We start from the raw sequence: 19817 nt of genomic DNA on the forward strand, positions 1-19817 counted from the left end.
ATGCGGTTACAATAAAGATAAATTATCTATTTAAGTAATGCATCGTATCATAAAGAAAATTAGCATAACTAATTGACACAGGAAATAATTTACAAAAATTATGTATTAAATCGTCCAAAAATTAATAATAAATCATAGAGCTAAATTTCTTTAACAGAATATAAATAAATTACGACGAATAAGTAATTCAAAACATGTTTTGAAGTTCTATATCTTTTTACTTATCCTTCTTCACTGTGATATAAATATGTTTATCTTATCAGGGAAAACAAACGCGAGTTCATTATTACCCTGATAAAATCTAATATTAGATGTAGTAAATGGAGTAAACAAATTTTTAAGTTCTATTAATTACTGATGATTTCAACAACACAATCACACAGTTAGCTGAAACCAAATGTAAAAATTACCATAATGGTACATGTTCTTACATGTAAAGCAGTTTATTGTGTTTGGGTATTTTTAAAATTATTTTCTATTTTTAAATGTTTAATTGTCAGTTTCTTGAACATTGCACTTCAATAAGAAGTTGAACAACACATTCCTTCGGCTTTGTTTTCCCTGACCTGCATTGCACACAGAGCTATCTGAAAATAACTATATTTGTTTGAGTGTAACTCGGGCTCAACACTACTGCGGCAAATTGTTTGAAAAACTTGTGTGTATCGGACTATTTGTGAGTTTATTGTTATACGTTTGCCCCAAAACATTATCACATACAATGCTTAAGTCATATATGTTTGATGATTATCACTATTCTTAATTTTTAGACAGGAATACAGATATAAAATTTAAAAATATATAAATCATTAACGACCATCGAATGTGCCTATTATTTTTAATGATGTAATACAATAATTTTCTAAAGGTATTGTAAATTATTACATATATGTTAATTAATGCAAACATTTACAATGACCTGGTCCTCTTTGAATTGGTTATTTTTAACGATGTCAAGATATCCATTCATTATACTCGCCACAATTTGTCAACTCCACAGTCTTGCCCAACAGTTTGTCAAACAATTTGTCATTTGTTTGTAACATATGAAATATCGATGCTTCGCCAATAGGTTTGACAATTCTTTTAAAAAATTGAATTATTTTAATTCGTAAAATAATATAGCTAAATAACGTCCATAAAAAGCAATAACACAGTCATCAGTCAGAATTTCACCAACACTCAAACATTTGTTATAAGTGTCACAAATTTCTGGTTATCTTGTAATAATGAAAATTTGTAATCAACCAAGGAAAACAAATTAATCTTCCCTTCAAAATTGGAGGTTTTACGTTTTGAGACACTTTTTTTTTTTAATATCTTCAATTTAATACATTCAGTAAATTTGATCTTAGTTAAAATGGAGTGTTACAGGCGTGTAGAGCAACTACTAGTTGGTAGCACTCTAATGACATTTTACATTAGCATCTCGTGGCCAGCTTCTTTTCAGGCGCCTCGGAGGATTATCAGAAATGGAAGAGGATGCAAGGTTAGAAACTAGTGGGTTTGGGAGTTTGTAATGGAAGGAGTGATATCTGATTCAGGCTAGATCGGTTACATAGGGAACATTAAGGTCTTTATGTATGGTTTTATTAGTGACAAAGTAAGGAGCATTGAGGATTTTACGTTTGAGACTCTTAAAAAGTTTGAGTGGTAACTCATTCATTCATCATTCGTGGACGCTGATCCTCGGATCCTTACAACCAACAACATAAAAAAAAAAGTTTTTCAAAACAGGAAAAACACGAACATTTTTTTTTTTTGTAAACCGTAGATTCTTATTTAAATTATTTGAAAGGTAATTAAATTTTGTACATTAAAAAAAATTACGAAATCGGACAATCATTAGCAGATCTGGCATATCGAACTTTTAAAATTATAACCATGTTTTTAAAAGTATTTTAGCTGGGTCATTTTTTAATCAGTTTCTGGAATAACTTTTAAAATTTAACATCTTCTGGAGTATTCTAGGAGCTCATTTGTTTCATTCTTGATAATTAAATTTCCGACAAATATTTTAATTGTACTAGAATTAGCTAAGATACAGCAAACAACATTTGAATGTGGACGACTCTAGAATATGAATAATTAACTTTAATTAATTAAAAGCATAAAAATAACTTATTCCGAGCTTCTCTCAACGAGTTTTCTGGGCTCATTTTTATTTTTTGAATTAGTACATTCACATGAATGGAATCATAGTTTCCTTGAAAAAGAGACGGTAAAAAATATATATGCTTACTACGCATCATAAGTCCAGAGAATAAAAAATAAATATGAAATACTCCGTTGTTCGAGTTCAATTTTCTTCTAGCACAAACTAATTGGCTAACAATAACATTCCTTAATACTCGTATATAATTTAGTTGTTGTTTATTCTTTTGCTCTGCCACAAGTATCTTTGGCTTCATACAGATCAATCCTTATTCTTCTAATAAAAACTTTAACGAGATAGTTAACAATCCTGACTGTACTTTTGTGTTGGGTATATTAAAGAGAGAAAACTTTTTTTTTTTAAGTAGTTTTAATTCATTTATTGTACAAATATAGCACAAGAAGAATGATTAAAGCCACACCTACGGAAGATTACTGAACATTAACAGCCTTAATAGCACTTACTATACATTTTTTTTAATACAATTCTACTATAGCCACTTACAGGTATTATAATTTTTTTTTTCATACGTTGTCTGACTACGTCTACACGCGTAGAAGAACCACTTTAAAAGTTCAGCTTTATATGGAATTTCCATCTCGTCCAATTATAATAAATTTATTCCAATTGAAGAAATTGTAGTTTAACTTTTTAAAAAAGCTGTTTTTCATTTTTTAGAAAGTATATTTTTGTCAGGCCAATTTTAGTATGTTATATTTTGACTGCCAGTTCACAAAAAAAATCTGAAAAGGTTAAACTGGAAAATCACTGATGAAGCTTTAGAAAGTGGGACGAAACTTCGGCAAATAGTTGTTTACTATTTTTTATTTTCTTTTGACCGCACCCCTGACGACCTTATTCATAATTTGAAATAATATGGTCAATCATTTATATATTTAATTTACTTTATTGTATTTTTATTTTATTATTTTTTTTTAATATTTCAAGAAAGTTTGTGAATCACTTGTATAATTTATAGGTTGTTTATCAGTACTTAGATTCAGGTTTTGGGGGTTGATGGGATTCCCAATGGTTGATAAGAAGTATCGGTGTATGTACAAAATAAATCATAAAAATATAATAAAGAGTTATATATCAGAATAAACAAATAAAATTTCTCATACCTTCCGTGAAGAGGTAGATTGTAGACTCAAACAAGCTAGGTCACCTATAAAAAAGATAAAAATTAACTTCAATTCAATCTAATATCCAATCATAAATAAGATATGACCAACATAGTAAAGAAAAAAGAAATATATATGTCAGTGTAGTTTGTATACATTTTTTTAAAATTAGTATTTAATAAAAAGAATCATGACATTAAAACATAGACTACTAAAATTATTTTATGATATTATTTTTTTCAATAATTATAATAAATAATAACCTAATGAACTAATCTGTACTAATGTATTGACCTGAAGAGTTCTATACGTTTGGCGTTTGCAGAGTAACCTTGGTTAATATATTATTCTTAGAAAAGAATAATTTAGTCGGATTATTTGCAGGTTTAAATATTAGACAGGCAATGCTATAATAATATCTGGCATGTACCAGGTAGAATCTGGATCCTTGCAATCAGTTATCACAGAACCACGCCGTAATATATATAAATAAAAAAAATGATGAATACATATTGATAACTTTGTTCTTGTTTGTTAATGATATATATTTTTGAATATCTTGAGGATCATACAACTATATTGAAGCAATGTTTTGTAAATTTTTTGTTTGCATGACATACCTTACAATAAAAAAGACAATTTTTAAAAATAATTTATTCAACGAATTATTAAAAAACTACATGTCCATAGTATAATTTAAGATTAATAACTATTAAAATTAAAACATTACTTACAATTGTCTATTACAGTTTGTTCTACATTTTTATGTTCCTATTAACTCAAGGTCTGTGCCAGTACTGAATAGGGGTGAAATGGAGGCGGGTTTGTTTTGGTTTTCTCAACATATTACCAATCTTTCTAGCAGGTAGTCAGACAGATATTTAAGTTTTGTATTTTTTCTATTTATATTTAATGTAGTTAATTATGTCTAATGTATTTATTAGGTTGGAGTGACATGAATATAAATTTTAAATATCCGATTTTTGTTGCTCGATTCTTGTTTTTATATAGTAATCTCTTTTAAATTTTATCTAAAGTCATTTATTCCCGATTCCGATATGGGTGTCAATATATATTTATATATTAACTACTAACTCATAGGATCCGGGTTCGATTCCAGCTGTAGTAGATAATTATTTATTCTTTGATTATAGCCGTGAGTCAACCTTATGGACTCGGAAGTCCACCTCCAAAGTGGATATCCTTAATTAGGGAAAAATCTGGCAGTTACGTATGATCTTGAAAAAATCACATCCTTGTATAACCGTTGTTCTAAAAACAGAACTTCCTTACCAAGTACTGATCTCCTGATCCTCTATGGCTTGTAGAGGTTCAAATTTTTATAACTTTTTTTCTCTCTATTGCAGGTTGATCTGAGGTAGGAGGCCTACAAGTCCAACCACCTTCTTTTTTTTCAAATATTTAAACATTTTCTGACAATAGGAACCTCTATTATAGTTATAATACATAGTTTAAGACAGGTTCGTTATTTTAATAGGTTATTTTAAACTATTCGTGCCAACCACTGTCGATTTTGGTATCAGCCCGTCTGTTAGTAATATAATATAATAACATAATAGTATTATTATTATTGGAAAGTGTCACCCCACTCCAATAATAATATTAACCAACGGGCTGATACCAAAATCAACAATGGCTGGCACGAATGGTTTAAAATAACATTTTGATGTATTGAGAGAGGATCGTATTGTCAGAAAATGTTTAAATATTTGAAAAAAATAGGTAGTTGGACTTCTAGGTCTCCCACCCGCAATAGCGAGAAAAAAATGATAATGATTTGATAATAATATGTAATGTAATATGAAAATGATAATAATATTATTATTATATAAAAAATATACAGGTACATGCCTTATATTATTCATTTTTCATTATACCAATAAATGGCTTTCAAGCATCATCCACATTTTACATAAAACAAATAAACATATAACATTCACAATGATCAACCTATTCCTCCAGAAATTATTCCAGATGTAAATTATTAGCTCAAAGTAACCTGGAGAATAAATGTCTTCTCAACTTTCGTGACGTAAGCAGTTGAAGCTTAGACCCTAGACAAGAGGAATAAGATTCTTGACACCCCAGGGCACATCTATTTCTCTTTAATGTTCTCTGTTTGCGTGTGGCTCCGATCAACTCAAGAACTCCGTGCTGCAAGAAGGTGTAATTCCAATTTTATCAAGATTATGATTGCACTTGAAGCATTTAAGTTTATGGCAACTTCAGAAGCCATTACATTATGAACTATTGAAATATTCCCAGGATAATGAGATATTAGAATATGAAAAACGGAGATTTCAAAATCTGTATGTAAAATCAAAAATACTGCCAAAATATAGTTTTGTTTCAGGGCATGAATGCATTATGGGTGATTCACAACAATTGAGCAATATTTAGGCACCAATTCTTAAAAAAAGTCCCCTAAAAAAAAAAAATTCGGAACATTCTTAATTTAGTTCTTTGATAGAACAATGAACTAGAAGAACTTCAAAAGAAAATCTAATAATAAAATTTTAATTTCAATTTTTTATATCTGTTATCACGGCCAAGACGATGCCAGGACAATCAAGCACCGTAGTAAAATGAACAGTAATTAATTCAAAGTTCTCATTTAATAAGTATAAAGTAATATATAATTACTCATAAGGCTATTAATAGAGATGATTGATCGTAAGTGAATTAGAAAGAGACGGTCAGGGGTTTGGTCATGGAAAACAAAAAATAGTTTCTAACTATTCATTTGGAGGATTAAAATAAATTCCAATAAATCCCACCAAATCACATTTACCCTTCATCGTAAACCTTCGTCTTGCCCCACAGTATCTTTTAATAATACCCCACTTATTCCTGTTGAACAGATCCGTTACTTAGGACTACATCTGGACAAACGACTGACATGGAATCCTCATATAAGACTGGAAACTGCTCGTCGATTCCGACTATTACAACATTTACTAGACAAACGGTCCAAACTTCCAATCCATTACAAAAGAGTGATCTACATGACTATTATAAGACCTATCTGGACATACTGAATTGAGCTATGGGGCTCCACTAAACCATCTAATTCCTCTCGAATCTAATCCTTACAGTCCAAAATCCTTCGTAAAATCCTTAATGCTCCTTACTCTGTCACAAATCAAATCATCCATCAGGACCTCAATGTCCCCTATGTTGCCGATTTGGCCAGAACCAGATACCAATCCTTCCATAATAAACTTCCCAACCACCCAAACCAACTCGTTTCTAACCTGGCTTCTCCTTCACTACCTAATAATCCTCTTAGGCGTCTGAAAAAAAGATGGCCTCGAGATCTTCTCCTTTAGAAATGTTTTTGGAGTTCAATCAATGGGTAGATTCTCCATATTTTTGTACCATGTCATAATATAGCTTACAGGAAATTTACTTGATGTATATATATGTATACAGTTGTAAATAACAATAAATAAATTATTAAAAAAAAATATTCATTAATAGCCAACGTTTCAACCCACACTGCAAGTAATCATCAAGGCTAAAATTAAAAATAATTACCAGCCACAGTTGGATTCGAACCTCTTGAAGTTAGTAGCTCGGCGCTTTACCACAGAGCTACCCTCTCCTGTAGGATAAATAAATATATAATATAGAATTGAGCAACCTGGTTCGGTCAAAATTTTTTCAAAGCGGGCTCACGAAATGAATTTGACATTCACACTGTGGGCTGTTTTCGTCCACATTGGAGGACTTAAAAAATAAAGGCTAAAAAAAAAGGATAATGAACTAATTATAAATTAAATTAGACAGTTTCATAAAAAATAGTAATATAAAAAGAAAGTAGAATAAAGAACATTGACTATATCAAACCATGACAATGATAATTGAAAATATACAATTCTGTTATTTTTCTTTCCCGGTGATTTCTGTGAAAGTGGTGTGAAACTTCAGGGCATCCATTTTGGAGTCATGTAAATCATCTAAAGTTATATTTTATCTTTTTTTAAAAGTTCTTATTTGTCCTTGGAAAAATTTTTTCTTGAGACAAATCATGAAATATCCTACAGCCTGTCTAACCCGACAAAAATCAATTTAAATAAAGAGGACCTAACGAGGAGCAGGCTGGAGCGAGATTCTCATCACTCTGGGAGACCGCATAGATCCTCAATGGAGGACTTGAGCCAGAAAAAAAAAAAAATTTTTACAAGATTTCAATACAGTAAATCCTTTTTCAGAAAGACGATTCAAAATAAATTTGAAGTGTATTTCAAAGTAAAAATATTGCTCTGGGACAACGGTGGGAGACTCGAAGTTCTGGCGGCAAGTAGACCAGTAATAAAATATTACAAGTGTTTAATTCAGCAGGGCTACCAGAAAAAAATATTTACTGATGAAAATGCAACATGAATCCTTGGAAAGAAAAGTGATCTATGGAAATAATATTAGTCAAGGACTGGAAAATTGCACTTTTTCATTATTTTTTCAATTTTGTAATTACATAAGCACTTACTCTATGGATTCGTGGTAAAATTACTTTAGTGATTCAAGTTAAAAGTAAATGATTTCAAGGCAAGCAGGTAAAAAGTAATAAACATCGAGCTATTTAAGGAACAATACTATTACGAAACAGTCACAACAGAAATAATAGAAGAAGTATACATAAAAATTTGAAGAGATTCTAAGATCGTTAAATGTTCTCAACTCGACTGTGGCCAATATTAAGTCATTAATTATAATATTTCAAGGAAATTTAAACCCTTAACACTTCTCTAAACCTGAATTTTATTAACATTTAAACGAATAAGGAGAGAGAAAAACAATATTCAAAAAAGTTCTACTGCCCAACTGTATTGAGTTGCTAATACCACAGAATACTTACACTTAGTCAGAAATTTTTTTTTTTTTTTTTAATTCTTCTAATGTATAGGTATAGTACAGTAAATTTATGATATATAGTAGTAATATATGAGAGTAATTCATCATTTTTATTCTTATAATGTTTTCTTTCTATATTTTATTATATTTTTTAATCTTTATTCCTTATCATTCTTCATTTTTTCCATTAATTATCTCCATATCTAATTACATTTTCTGCTTTAGCCCAACACATCTTTCCTTTTTTTCCCTCTTTAACAAACATGAAATAAAATTAAAATATAAAATTTGTAAATAAAATAAAAATTTGTACAAATAAAAATCAAACGTATTTTCTCATATAATAATATCTAATTAAAATCTTTAAAAAATAAAAAAATCGACAATTATCTACAAGAATATAACTATATGGATGCATTCAAATACAGGTGATAAACACAAAATAAAAAAAATATATATGAATAAAAAAGTAATAAATAGTAAAAAAAAAAGTATGGGGAATATTATAGATCTTACATTACAATAATATAAATTTCTAATTAAATCATTTATAGATAAAGAATAAACAACAATAATAATATTTATGTTTTTTCGATCTGACTAAAGTGACGCAGTCCACACTTCTACAACTGAAAGGTTTAACATATATAATACAAGAAGACCCGGCATTGCTTCGCAATTACTAGATTTGTGGATGAATATAGATAGAATGAACAAAACTAAAAGATTGTAATCAATTGTTTTATTAAGTTAAAATTAAATATTTATACATATATTCTTTTTATTTAAGATTTGACAACATAAATTGAATCAAAATATGCGATAAGCAACATAACGAAATTTTTCTATTATGTTTTATAAGCTTTATTGGTAATTTTTTTTAATTCACTACAAAGGTTCTATATATAACTAACAGTGATATAGAGGAACTCTGTGCCCTGATTGTATGTTGCAAAATGAAAATTCTTTGAAAAAATAAATAAATAAAACAAAGAAATATATGTTGATTTTTTATTGTCATTTTTCTTTTATTCAATTTTGAGTTCATTAAAATTCACTTTGATCTTTAAATATTTTACTAACCACTGCACCACTAAATAAACAAATATAAAATCTCGAATGTGTCTACTCACTGTCATTACCAGTTTCTCTAAAATTTTTAATAAAAAATTGTTTGTAGTCTCATTAAATGTTCAGGATTATACAGCATTTATAAGTTATAATAGTGCAAATTTTTAATAAAACCTGCCAAAATTCCAGATTTCCAAAATTATGATTGAAATGTTCAACACGTCGTACCTTTGCTAATAATAGTCCGATTTCAAAGAATTTTTTTTATTTGTTGCGAATTTAATCAGCAACCCTAAAACATCAGCAACCGACAGACAAACGGAAACATTGTTTGCTTCAATATAAGTATTATATTGATAGTTTTCGGACTGACTAACCTATGAAAGTGCGATAAACTTAAATAATTTGATATAATTCATCGTCCTTGAAAAAAATTTTCAAACTGGAAAATATAAGAAACCAAGCAAAAGCCGACGGGAATCGCGCCTGTTGCTGGAAATCCAATTGGAGTAGTTGCATGTGATGGGAAGTGGATCGATTGAACCAAAATGGAGAAACACATATTGGGTGGCCATGTTAGGGGTGGGAAATTTAAATGCTCTAAACGACTATACGATGGATGAAAGTATTTCAGTAAGGTTTATCGATCTAGAATTTTCAATATAAACGAAACAGACCTCTGAAGAATCTGCCAATTGGTAGAATTCCAGTAACATTTGTATATTAAATGATCGCGCGGCCAGATTCTTTTCATGCGCTTAGTAGTAATATAAGAAATCAAAGAGGAAGCAAACTTAGAAACAAGTGGGTTTAAGTGGTCTGGGAATTTATAAAGGAAGGATTTAAATCTGAATCTCGCCAAATAGACAACATACAGAACATTGAGGAAAAAAATAAATTTCAAAATGCAAAAACATGCCATGCTCTCAGAAGCATGTGACCATTTGGTTTGTCTACCTGAATATTTTATGTTCACTCTCTTTTCTGAAAACGAAAAGTTTATTTTTCAAATTCGGTATTTAAAATAAATAATACAACATCCCATTCGTTGCAGATTTCACCCGAAATAGACATATCTCTTTTCATTCCAAAATCTCTACCCACTCAAATAGATTAGTTCTTAATCTCTTATTATTTAAAATCCCTGATAATCCTCCGAGGTGTCTGAAAAAAAGATAGCTACGGGATATTATAATTTAAAGCAATGATTGAAGTATCACCATTGGGGTGGTTCCATCCCAAGATTATCATGAGTTCTGCAACATTTATAAAATTTATTTATTGTATTTATTTCATACAGTCGTAAATTTCAATAAATAAAATAAAATGATATAATTTTTCTTATAACCTGGAATTTAGACACTGATTATTATTGCTCAAATCAATAATTATTAATTATCCAAACAATTATATGAATAAAGAAAGTTAACAAAGATGATTAAGGATATAGCAATAACGCTATACACTTTAAATGATAAATGATATCACGTCTGCTAAAAAATGTACACAGACCTTAGTGAAAAATTTAGATGTAACAAGTAAGATAATATCAACAAGAGTATTCTGTCAATAACAGTAACGGATAAAATGAATAATGTGTTTTTTTTCATCCCGGAATATTTTTTGAAAATTATACCTCCATACATTATTTCAAGTTAAATTGTTTCTTAATATTTTATGCTAGAATATGCAAAATTTAAACTATATTATATTGCTAAACCTTAAAACTGTTTTTTCTTGCCGCGGTTTTCTTTACATTTCCCGAATCATTTTGCTCTATGTCTAAAAATAAGGATCTAGTGAAGTATGCTCTGGTCTGTAACCAATATACGAGGGATCAAGTCGAATTATAGAGACATTTTGGGGAGTTTACTGGCTATTTTAGTGGCAGAACTACCCACCAAGGACATTGCCTGCACCAACAGCTAAATATAACACCGATGTTAGTTTACCTCGACTGGAGTCCCTGCATCTGGTTAGGAAAAGAGCTACTATCTCAGGGAGAGTTAGAAAAAATAATTCTTATTGATGTGGAATCAAGGCTTTAAAAAACCTCTCATATATCTATATAATTTTAATAATTGGAGCATATGCTAGTAAAACATATAACTGACAGAATGAAAAAAATTTTTATTTATTTATTTTATTCATTTAAAAGATTACAAGATTACATAACATGATCCAACCAGATGACATCTAATGGTCGGTGCCAAAATAACACATAAAAATGATAGACAAAAGTGAAATGTAAATATTACAGTATAGACTATTAGGGCGTTGTAGAGGCTATATAATTTTTAAGCTTGATAAGTGCAATATGAATTTATCTCAAGTGATACAGCTATAATTTGATTAACAATAAATAAATTGAAATTAAAATAATAATTGATAAAAAAAATTGAATAACAAAAATAATAAAAAAACTCAAAGGATTATGAAGTGAATAATAAAGCTGCAAATTTACAATCAGTGAATTAATATAATAATGAGAATAAAACAATATAATACAGACTATGATAAAAATAAGGATCCAATAATATCTATTACTAAGCACACACATACATTGATAATTCAAATTGTAATATAATTGATAAATTATGTGGAGTTAAGAAAAAATACAGGCAGATATGGTCATTTGGTGAATCAAAATCAATTATCTGAAATCATAGAAGTAAGAAAGTACCCAGTTAATTTTTTTTTTTTTTTTTTTGTGGTTGTTTTATTTATTGGTTCTTGAGGTAAGCGATTGAAGAGATGTAAAGATTTCTGTTAATTACAATATTCTCCTTTTAATCAGGAGACACTTAAAATATCTTAAGATAAGTATTATTTTCTTAAGAAAAAAATATTCCTAAAGATTTTTTCAACAATTCATGAACTTATCTTAAAAAAACCGGCGATGTCAAAAACATCAATTTATAAAAAAATTCAATTACCATCTTTTACAACACAACACCTCAATTTATTAAATACTAACTGTGCCCCGTGGTTTCATCCGCGTTAATTGTATTTCAAAAAACAAAAGTTTGATAGATTTAAATAAAAAAAAAACAGGGAAGGCATAACATTATGAACAAATAATTTTTATTTTTGTTTTTGAGGTGGATGGAGCAAGGAGTATAAATATTGTTCCTAAAAAAAAAAAAAAAAAAAAAAAAAAAAAAAAAAAAAATACAACAATTTTAAGGAAGTCAGGAATTTTCGTGTGTTCTTGGTTTTTCCCGTCCGAATCGAATGTCTCTGTTTTCCTTTTTTTTCTCTATTTATCTAGTAGTACAAGAGCCAGGAAGAAAAAGAGTGAGTTATCTCACCCCAATTTTTGATTACTTTAATTACTAGTCAAAACTGATGAATCTGCCTAGTATAGGTATGGGGGATAAAAAATGTTGGCTGTTTCAAAACCTTTAAAAACATTAATTTTTTATTCGGAGCTCTATATCTTAAAAACTACCAACAACACTAGAAAATCTAAAATAACATTATAAACAAGCGTTTCCAGTCAGTAGGTTTTAGCGAAAAAATTGCTGTTACGTCCCAAACATGCAAACAATTTTGCGAGATTATGTTTTTTTGACTTTGGGGAACTCAAAACATGTATTTCTAACGAAATTACGAATTCGAAATTTTTTTATGATCGAAATACTTTCCTTTACTATACATATGTAAGTAAGTGAAAGTAAAAAAAATAATAAATTAATAAAAAAGGTAACAAAAAATAAATCCTCTAGGTAACAAATCATAAATCATATGGTAAATGGGATTATAATGATTTTGTAAAGATTTGGTGGATTGTTATGTAAACCTCTGATAAATAAGTGCGTATTAAAACGTTTTACCACCTAGTGAAATATTACCGATTCATTATCATATAAATATCTCACGATTCATTGGTGCAGGTAAAATCGTGTCTGTAAACACTCCACTTAACCAGGAAATAAACAAACAATAATGCACTATATTTAAATCGTTGGCAGAAACACAACACGAAAGCTAGTAAACAGGATTAGTATGCAACACTCTTTAATTGAATGTATTCCAAAACTGTTTCTCATTTCACTGACAGGTTGAAGCGGTGTAACATGTCTGTTTGAATACAGCGAATAGATAAAAGTCTCTTATATGCTTTATGCTCTTTCATGCTTTAAGTAAATTAAATTTTACCATCAATCAGAGTTAAATAATACATAATATTTTATATATTATAATATATTTTACGTATATAAATAATATTATCTGCCATCAATTTGAGTGAAAATTAATCCTGGCTTGTTTCATAACAGATATTTTTGACAGCGGCAATACTTTTCCGTACTAATTTTTCAAAGTAGCCTTTCTATTGAAAGGTTTTACTCCAATTTCAAGAATTAACAGAAAAGTACATTTAATTATATCTCTTGCTGGGAAATGTTAACATTTTTCTTTTGCACAAGTATTGTAAAAATAAAGAGTGAAAAATTGTTTTAAAAAAATGTGTTGCCAACGGCATCGAGTTGCTAAATACACAGCATACTTATACCAAGTTAGATTACTTTTTTTTTGTAATTATTCTAATGTATAAACATAGTACAGTAATTTTATAATATATAATAGTAATACATATTTTTTTAATCATATTTTAACTTTTTTCTTTATATATTTAATTGTTTTTGTTTTATAGATTTTTCGAGATTTCAGTATTCTTGACACAGAGAAGTCTCTATACGTTGGCCTCAGTCCGTTGATCATTTATTGGTGTTAGTGTGAAGACAAGTTATTTGAAACTGTCTACTTTCGGAAACGATTTGCCATCCATATAGACTATATCATTAGGGAGAATTTTTGGCTTACAATCATATGCCTTGTTTTATCTTCATTTACTTACAAGCCAATTTCCACTGCTTCTCTTGTTGGCTTTGCTATACTTGCATGTTTTATTTCGAAGTGCACTCCACCATTTTCGCGTAATGTTCTTCCAATTACTCTTTCTATGGCTAAGTTAAACAGCATTGGTAAGAGTCCATATCCTTGTCTTGGACCTGTTATGACTTCAAAGGCTTCAGATATTTCTCCTAGTTTCAGGGCTCTGCATTTAGGATTTACACGCTTTTGTTAGTCTACCAACTTCCCTATCTGCTACTGATCTTCTAAAGACAGATTCTGTCAACGGAATCATAGGCTGTAGTGAAACCGATAAATAAGGCGTGTAAATCCTGATTTACTTCTCATCGCTTTTCGAGTATCTGTTTCAGTGCGAAGTTCTGATCTATCGGGATCTTTCTTCTCCTGAATCTTATCTGATGGTCGCCTATTATATTCTAAAAATAATCTTTTTTTATCCTTTTTTCTTATCATTCTTCATTTTTTTTCAATTATTTTTCTATATATCTAATTAGAGTTTCTACCTCAGTCCGATACATCTTTCCTTCATTTTCCCTCATTAACAAACATATAATAAAATTCATGTATAAAATATAAATGATAAAAAAATAATCAAATAAAAATATAAACACACGAAGATACATAGTATTTTCGCACATAAGTAATATTCAATTAAAATCTTTTAAAAAAAAACTCAATAATTATCAACAAGGATATAACTATATGCATACATTGAAATACAGATAATAAATATAAAATATAATAAATAAAAATAATTGATAAATAAGAATAATAATTATAATAAAGGCCTAACGAACCCGAAAGTTCGATGCCGATAACACCAAATGCTCTCTGCATACATCCTTCCAGTGATGGCCCTCCAAATCCAATTCCACTAAATCTGTTTTAACGCAATCCTCCCATCTACGTTTCGGTCTACCCCTCGGACGTTTACCTGTTGGTTCAGTGTTTATTAACATTTTAGGGATCCGCTCGTTACTAAGCCCAACCTTACATGCCCATCTTATACGCCACAATGACTTGAGTTATATTTACTGGGTGTAGGTCCCTTAATTCAGCGTTGTAATTGATAAAACAGTTCTAAATATGTATAAGTTATAAATATTAAAAAAAGGAAAGCTTGCTATGTATATAAAATATGAGTTTGCGAAAATTTACATTTTGTTGTTAGCCATTCATTCAATGCTAAATCGTTATAGAATCAATATTGAAAATACTAACAATGATCATCCAGTTAACTGAAAGTATTAAATAAATTGAATAATGTGAAATTAAAATACTCATTATTTATATTTAATAACTATGATAACAAAAAAACGCCACTTTCGAGTATTAACACCTAATTATTTATATATTTTTCTCTAATGTTGGAAAAATATTGAAACCCTTATTTAAATCTGAAGTGTTTATTCGCTGAATCACAAGATTATGGATTGTTGAACGATATGATTAATAGGAATGACTCGTAGAAGCCATGAATGGTTCACATGATGCCACTGTACGCGACAACGTGGTCAGTCTTCTTGCGGTTGTCGCCCGGTGACGTTCTCTGTCGTAAGCGTATTGATTTATTACGGTCAATAGAGAAACAGCTGAGCACGAAAAATATTTCTAAAGGTATTTATAAGTGTAATGTCAAGTATTTGTTTATTTCATTCAAATGCTATCATAATTTAATAAAAAATAAAATGAATATATAATCGAGACCTTGATTAACTTGACACTATTATCACAGAATATTATTTGATTGTAGCATTGTTTGATAAGTGAGATATAATAGTGGTAAGTTAATCTGAAATCAAAAGTTTGAAATTTGAATAAAAAATTGAAAGTATGGATTAATTTAACTAATTTCATTAGACCTAGATTTATTCACTAGATTTATTAAAAACATTTTCTAATAGTTTTTATGTGAGGTGTGAATTTATAATTTAGATTGTCCTTGAGGATGTCCAGTTCGGCCGAAACGTTGGACATTTGAAGAATTAAGAAATGGTTTTTAAGACTTGATTGGATATAATTTATTTAATTTAAACAAAAACAAATTAATTATTACCACTTTAACATTTTGAAATTTTTATAAGTTTAGAGTATAATCATTTCTTCCCATCCGGTTAGCATTTTAAATTTATTATTGTTATAACAATACAATTTTTTGCTTAATTGTACTATCAAATATCTTTGATAAATCTTAACATTTATATCAAATTTATTCTACATTCCTATTATCGGTGAATGAATATTTGTGATGATTTTTCACAAAATAAGAGATATTTTAGAAGATTTGAGGAGGAATATGGTCCATTTTTGGAGAATTTAGAAGGGACTGTCTCAATAAGTTGATTTTAGCATATACTCAAAGAGTTGAAAATTTTGTCAACTTTAAAGAAGAATAAGGCAAGCTATTCAGTCAGTTGCATAACTTGTAGTTTTCTATTAACAATTGAAAAAAGGTAAGTGTCTGAAAGCTCACTTTAAATCCAAAATATCGTTCCAGCATCTACAGACGCAAATTTGATAAGTAACAAACTAAAATTCTGGTAACTATTAGGAACCAAAAAGTTACTTGTTACAGTTTAAACACTTTATTTCTTTTTTTTCTCGTACTGTATATCAATCCTTAAAAAAGGAAATTAATTAACCTGTCATAGAAAAAAAAAAAAAAAAATGCTTTAATATATTTCTCGAGTACGCACATTTTCCATTGCGCCCGGATTTCCCAACCTCTAAAGTACTGTCTTCATTTTTCCATTTGTCTTCTTTAGTTAATCATAAAATTCTTTCATAGTCCATATTTATGCAATTTATTTATTAGAGTTAAAAAAAAAAAATAATTGATTATTTCAAATAAACAAGTTAGAGGTACTTTAGAAGATTTTTCTTTATAGTATTTAAGCGCTGTTAAACTAATCAAGAAGGGTAAAATAAAAATAAAAAATGTGAAAAATAAATTTTTTAAAGTAGAACTTCCAACAAGTTGACTGTATCAAAAACTATGTAACATCCCAGGCATATGTCCACCTTAAATATGTAATTTCAGTTTCGTACTAATTTTTGTTTACAAGAAACTTCACACCCATGAACACATAGACCTTTTTTAAAGACTTGGTTATCTGGACTCGGGGATCCAAACTCGAAAACAAGAATTCGAAATTTTGCACGATCACAATATTTCCTCTTACATTTATTGCATATATCGGTAAGTGAAAAATTAAAGTGAAAGATCTAATTATTTTGGGAGGAATATACCCCAGGGATTCAGCACCCTGAGAATGTTAAACTAAAGTTTTATAGCTGTTTGATGAAGGATCTAATAATGACTTGGGAAAGATGTCAACATTCAAAAAGATGTCGATCAAATCAGATAGAAGAAAGTGTATAAATCATTAAATAAAATAGAGAATAAATAGTAACGGAGTGAATTAAAGACGTTCCTCGGATCAATTAGAATTATTATGGTTTTCCCTCAATTATACGCAACTTATTACTCAAAACTACTGAGGTATGGAAGGCCATCTAAATCAGACCGAATGGAAGAGAGTTATACACCTATGAAGAATATAGGATGCAATGAATGGAACAAAATAAATCATTAAAGCTGATAAAACTTTTTGTGGAAGAAAAGAAAGTGAGCAGAAGAAAGCTTTATCATAGATAAGAACAGTTAGGGAGCGAAAGAGCGTGGAAAATGATTTTGTTTTTAAAAGAGTTTCCTTCCTTTTAAGAAAAGTGTATAGGATTAAACTATATGTAAATTTTTGTATTGATGAACAATAAGGCAAGGAAAAGAACAAGATGTGATAATTATTAGAAAAATAGGATTAGATACAATAATTAACAGTTATATACAATATTTTACTGTTCATCAACCAAACGAATAAACATGAAGATAATTAGTTAGTTTGAATAAATAGGATTTTGCTTAAAAATTATGTTAGTTGACTAACTCTGATCAACAGTATATAAATGTACATTGCAATAACTTTTTAAACAGAATTGTTTTCTAAAATGACTATTTCACAACTGAGGAACGAGATTTAAGTCAAAATATTCCGATATCAAATAATTTTCGTGATAGGCAGCGTTTGAATTGATATACCGATCACATAGGCAACACGTGTCCATTGCTAAAGTGGTTTTAAAATGTAAAATTAACAATTTTCAAGCAGGAGGGATTTTGTTTGAAAGCATAGTGAAGATCCATCTAAGGATCTACTTTTGTTCGTCATGCTAAATATCCTTTTTGGGGAAAATAAATTTGTATAAAATAATAATTTTATACCACATACAACATAATATTTATAAGTTATCGTATATTTAGGTTTTTTGATATTATGTTTACTGATAAGAATAATAATAATATTATTTATTAAGTTAATAAATAAGTGACTAAGCTTATAGATAAATTGTTTGTAATTTCTGAGAGGGGGATATGAAACTTTACTCCCCCTTTAGCTACGCCATTTTTAGAGTAAATGAAAAATTTTCCAATTGTATGAAAACAATTTACGAAGTTCTTCAGCAGACCTAAAATTTAAATAAACAATTTTTTTCATTACCTATGCTAGATCATTATCTTTGCGGAAACACAGATACAAAAATAACTGGCTCCTCATATTAATTAATTTATAAAATAAAATTAGTCAGATAAAATAAATATACTGACTTTTGACTACTATTAACAACATAAAAGACTTTATGTATATCTAAATTAAATCATATGTCTAACAACTTTTTTTTTATCTGGTAAAATAAATTTAATTTCGTCATATATTAAAATTTGTGTTGTATCTTAAGTTCTACCAGTGGAATATTTTATCCGTGCAAGTTTCACTGACCTTAAAAAAATATTTAACAAAAATTCACAACTGGTTTAAACTCAGGAAAATCAAACTAAATACTATTCACATTCCATCTTGCCACATGTCCTCCAGTGTACTCTATTTCACAGACGATCCGCCCTAAAATTGAGACAGCAACTACTACCTGAAATCCATTTGGACAAATACTTCACTAATCTACGGGACAACAAAAAAATAAAACAAAAAATCATACAAACAAATTACAAATGTTTCGTCAATTTCACGACCTCCATGGTATGTCAGTGACAGAACATTGCATACAGACTTACACAAACAAAGTGTATAAGAACATATTAAAATATCATACTAGACATTTACAAGATATGCTGAATAAACTACCAGGAACCTTCCCAACAACATGTTCCAAAGACTAAAAAAGAGCTGGAAGCTGTGAGAGATCTCTTTAGCTAACTAATGAAATAAACTAAAATCAGGAGGAGGTACCAATAGGTAGGTCATGCCACTCATATCATATCATTGTTGTAATTTTGCAAGATATCACATTTCCTGGTTGTCTTTACCTTATAAATGAGTTAAATTGATTGCTTTTATACACACCGAATTAATCGGATCTACCGCTTAATGGATGTCGGATATGTGTATAATGCAAAAAATTAAAGTAAAAGAAAAAAATTTTTAAATTAATGTAAAAATAAAATTTGACAGCAATTAATGGTTTTTAAAAACTTTATGTTATTTATTGACTTTATTCATAATGTTAAAACAATTTAGATAGAATATATTGCGTATAATGATATAACGATATTACGTGAAATTCTAAGCTAAATATAATTTTTAAATGCAAGTAAATAATTAGTTCCGTGAATGTTGAAAATGAGCTAAAAGCTCAAA

The 19817-nt window shown here is 28.9% G+C and overlaps 2 protein-coding genes across 8 annotated transcripts in view; one reads left to right on the forward strand and one right to left on the reverse strand.

Annotated features, from left to right (window-relative positions):
* The window catches only part of LOC106684134 (ABC transporter G family member 23), a 230167-nt gene that overhangs the window by 67845 nt on the left and 142505 nt on the right, over nucleotides 1-19817 (reverse strand). For all 4 annotated transcript variants that reach the window (XM_067049798.1, XM_014426032.3, XM_067049799.1 and 1 more), the window contains one exon: nucleotides 3280-3323. The gene's annotated coding sequence lies outside the window, so the exon portion shown is untranslated. The remainder of the gene's footprint in view (nucleotides 1-3279; nucleotides 3324-19817) is intronic.
* The window catches only part of LOC106684135 (AMP deaminase 2), a 72389-nt gene that overhangs the window by 17482 nt on the left and 35090 nt on the right, over nucleotides 1-19817 (forward strand). The window contains exon 1 of one of the 4 annotated variants that reach the window (XM_014426036.3): nucleotides 15598-15720. The exons of 2 other annotated variants lie outside the window; for them this stretch is intronic. The gene's annotated coding sequence lies outside the window, so the exon portion shown is untranslated. Of the gene's footprint in view, nucleotides 1-15597; nucleotides 15721-19817 lie in introns of those variants that run through there. One more of the 4 variants, XM_014426041.3, reaches the window with a different exon arrangement.

This window comes from Halyomorpha halys, unplaced genomic scaffold (assembly GCF_000696795.3).
Source record: "Halyomorpha halys isolate HHAL.00 unplaced genomic scaffold, Hhal_1.1 Scaffold547.1, whole genome shotgun sequence".
Classification (NCBI taxonomy): Eukaryota; Metazoa; Arthropoda; class Insecta; order Hemiptera; family Pentatomidae; genus Halyomorpha; species Halyomorpha halys.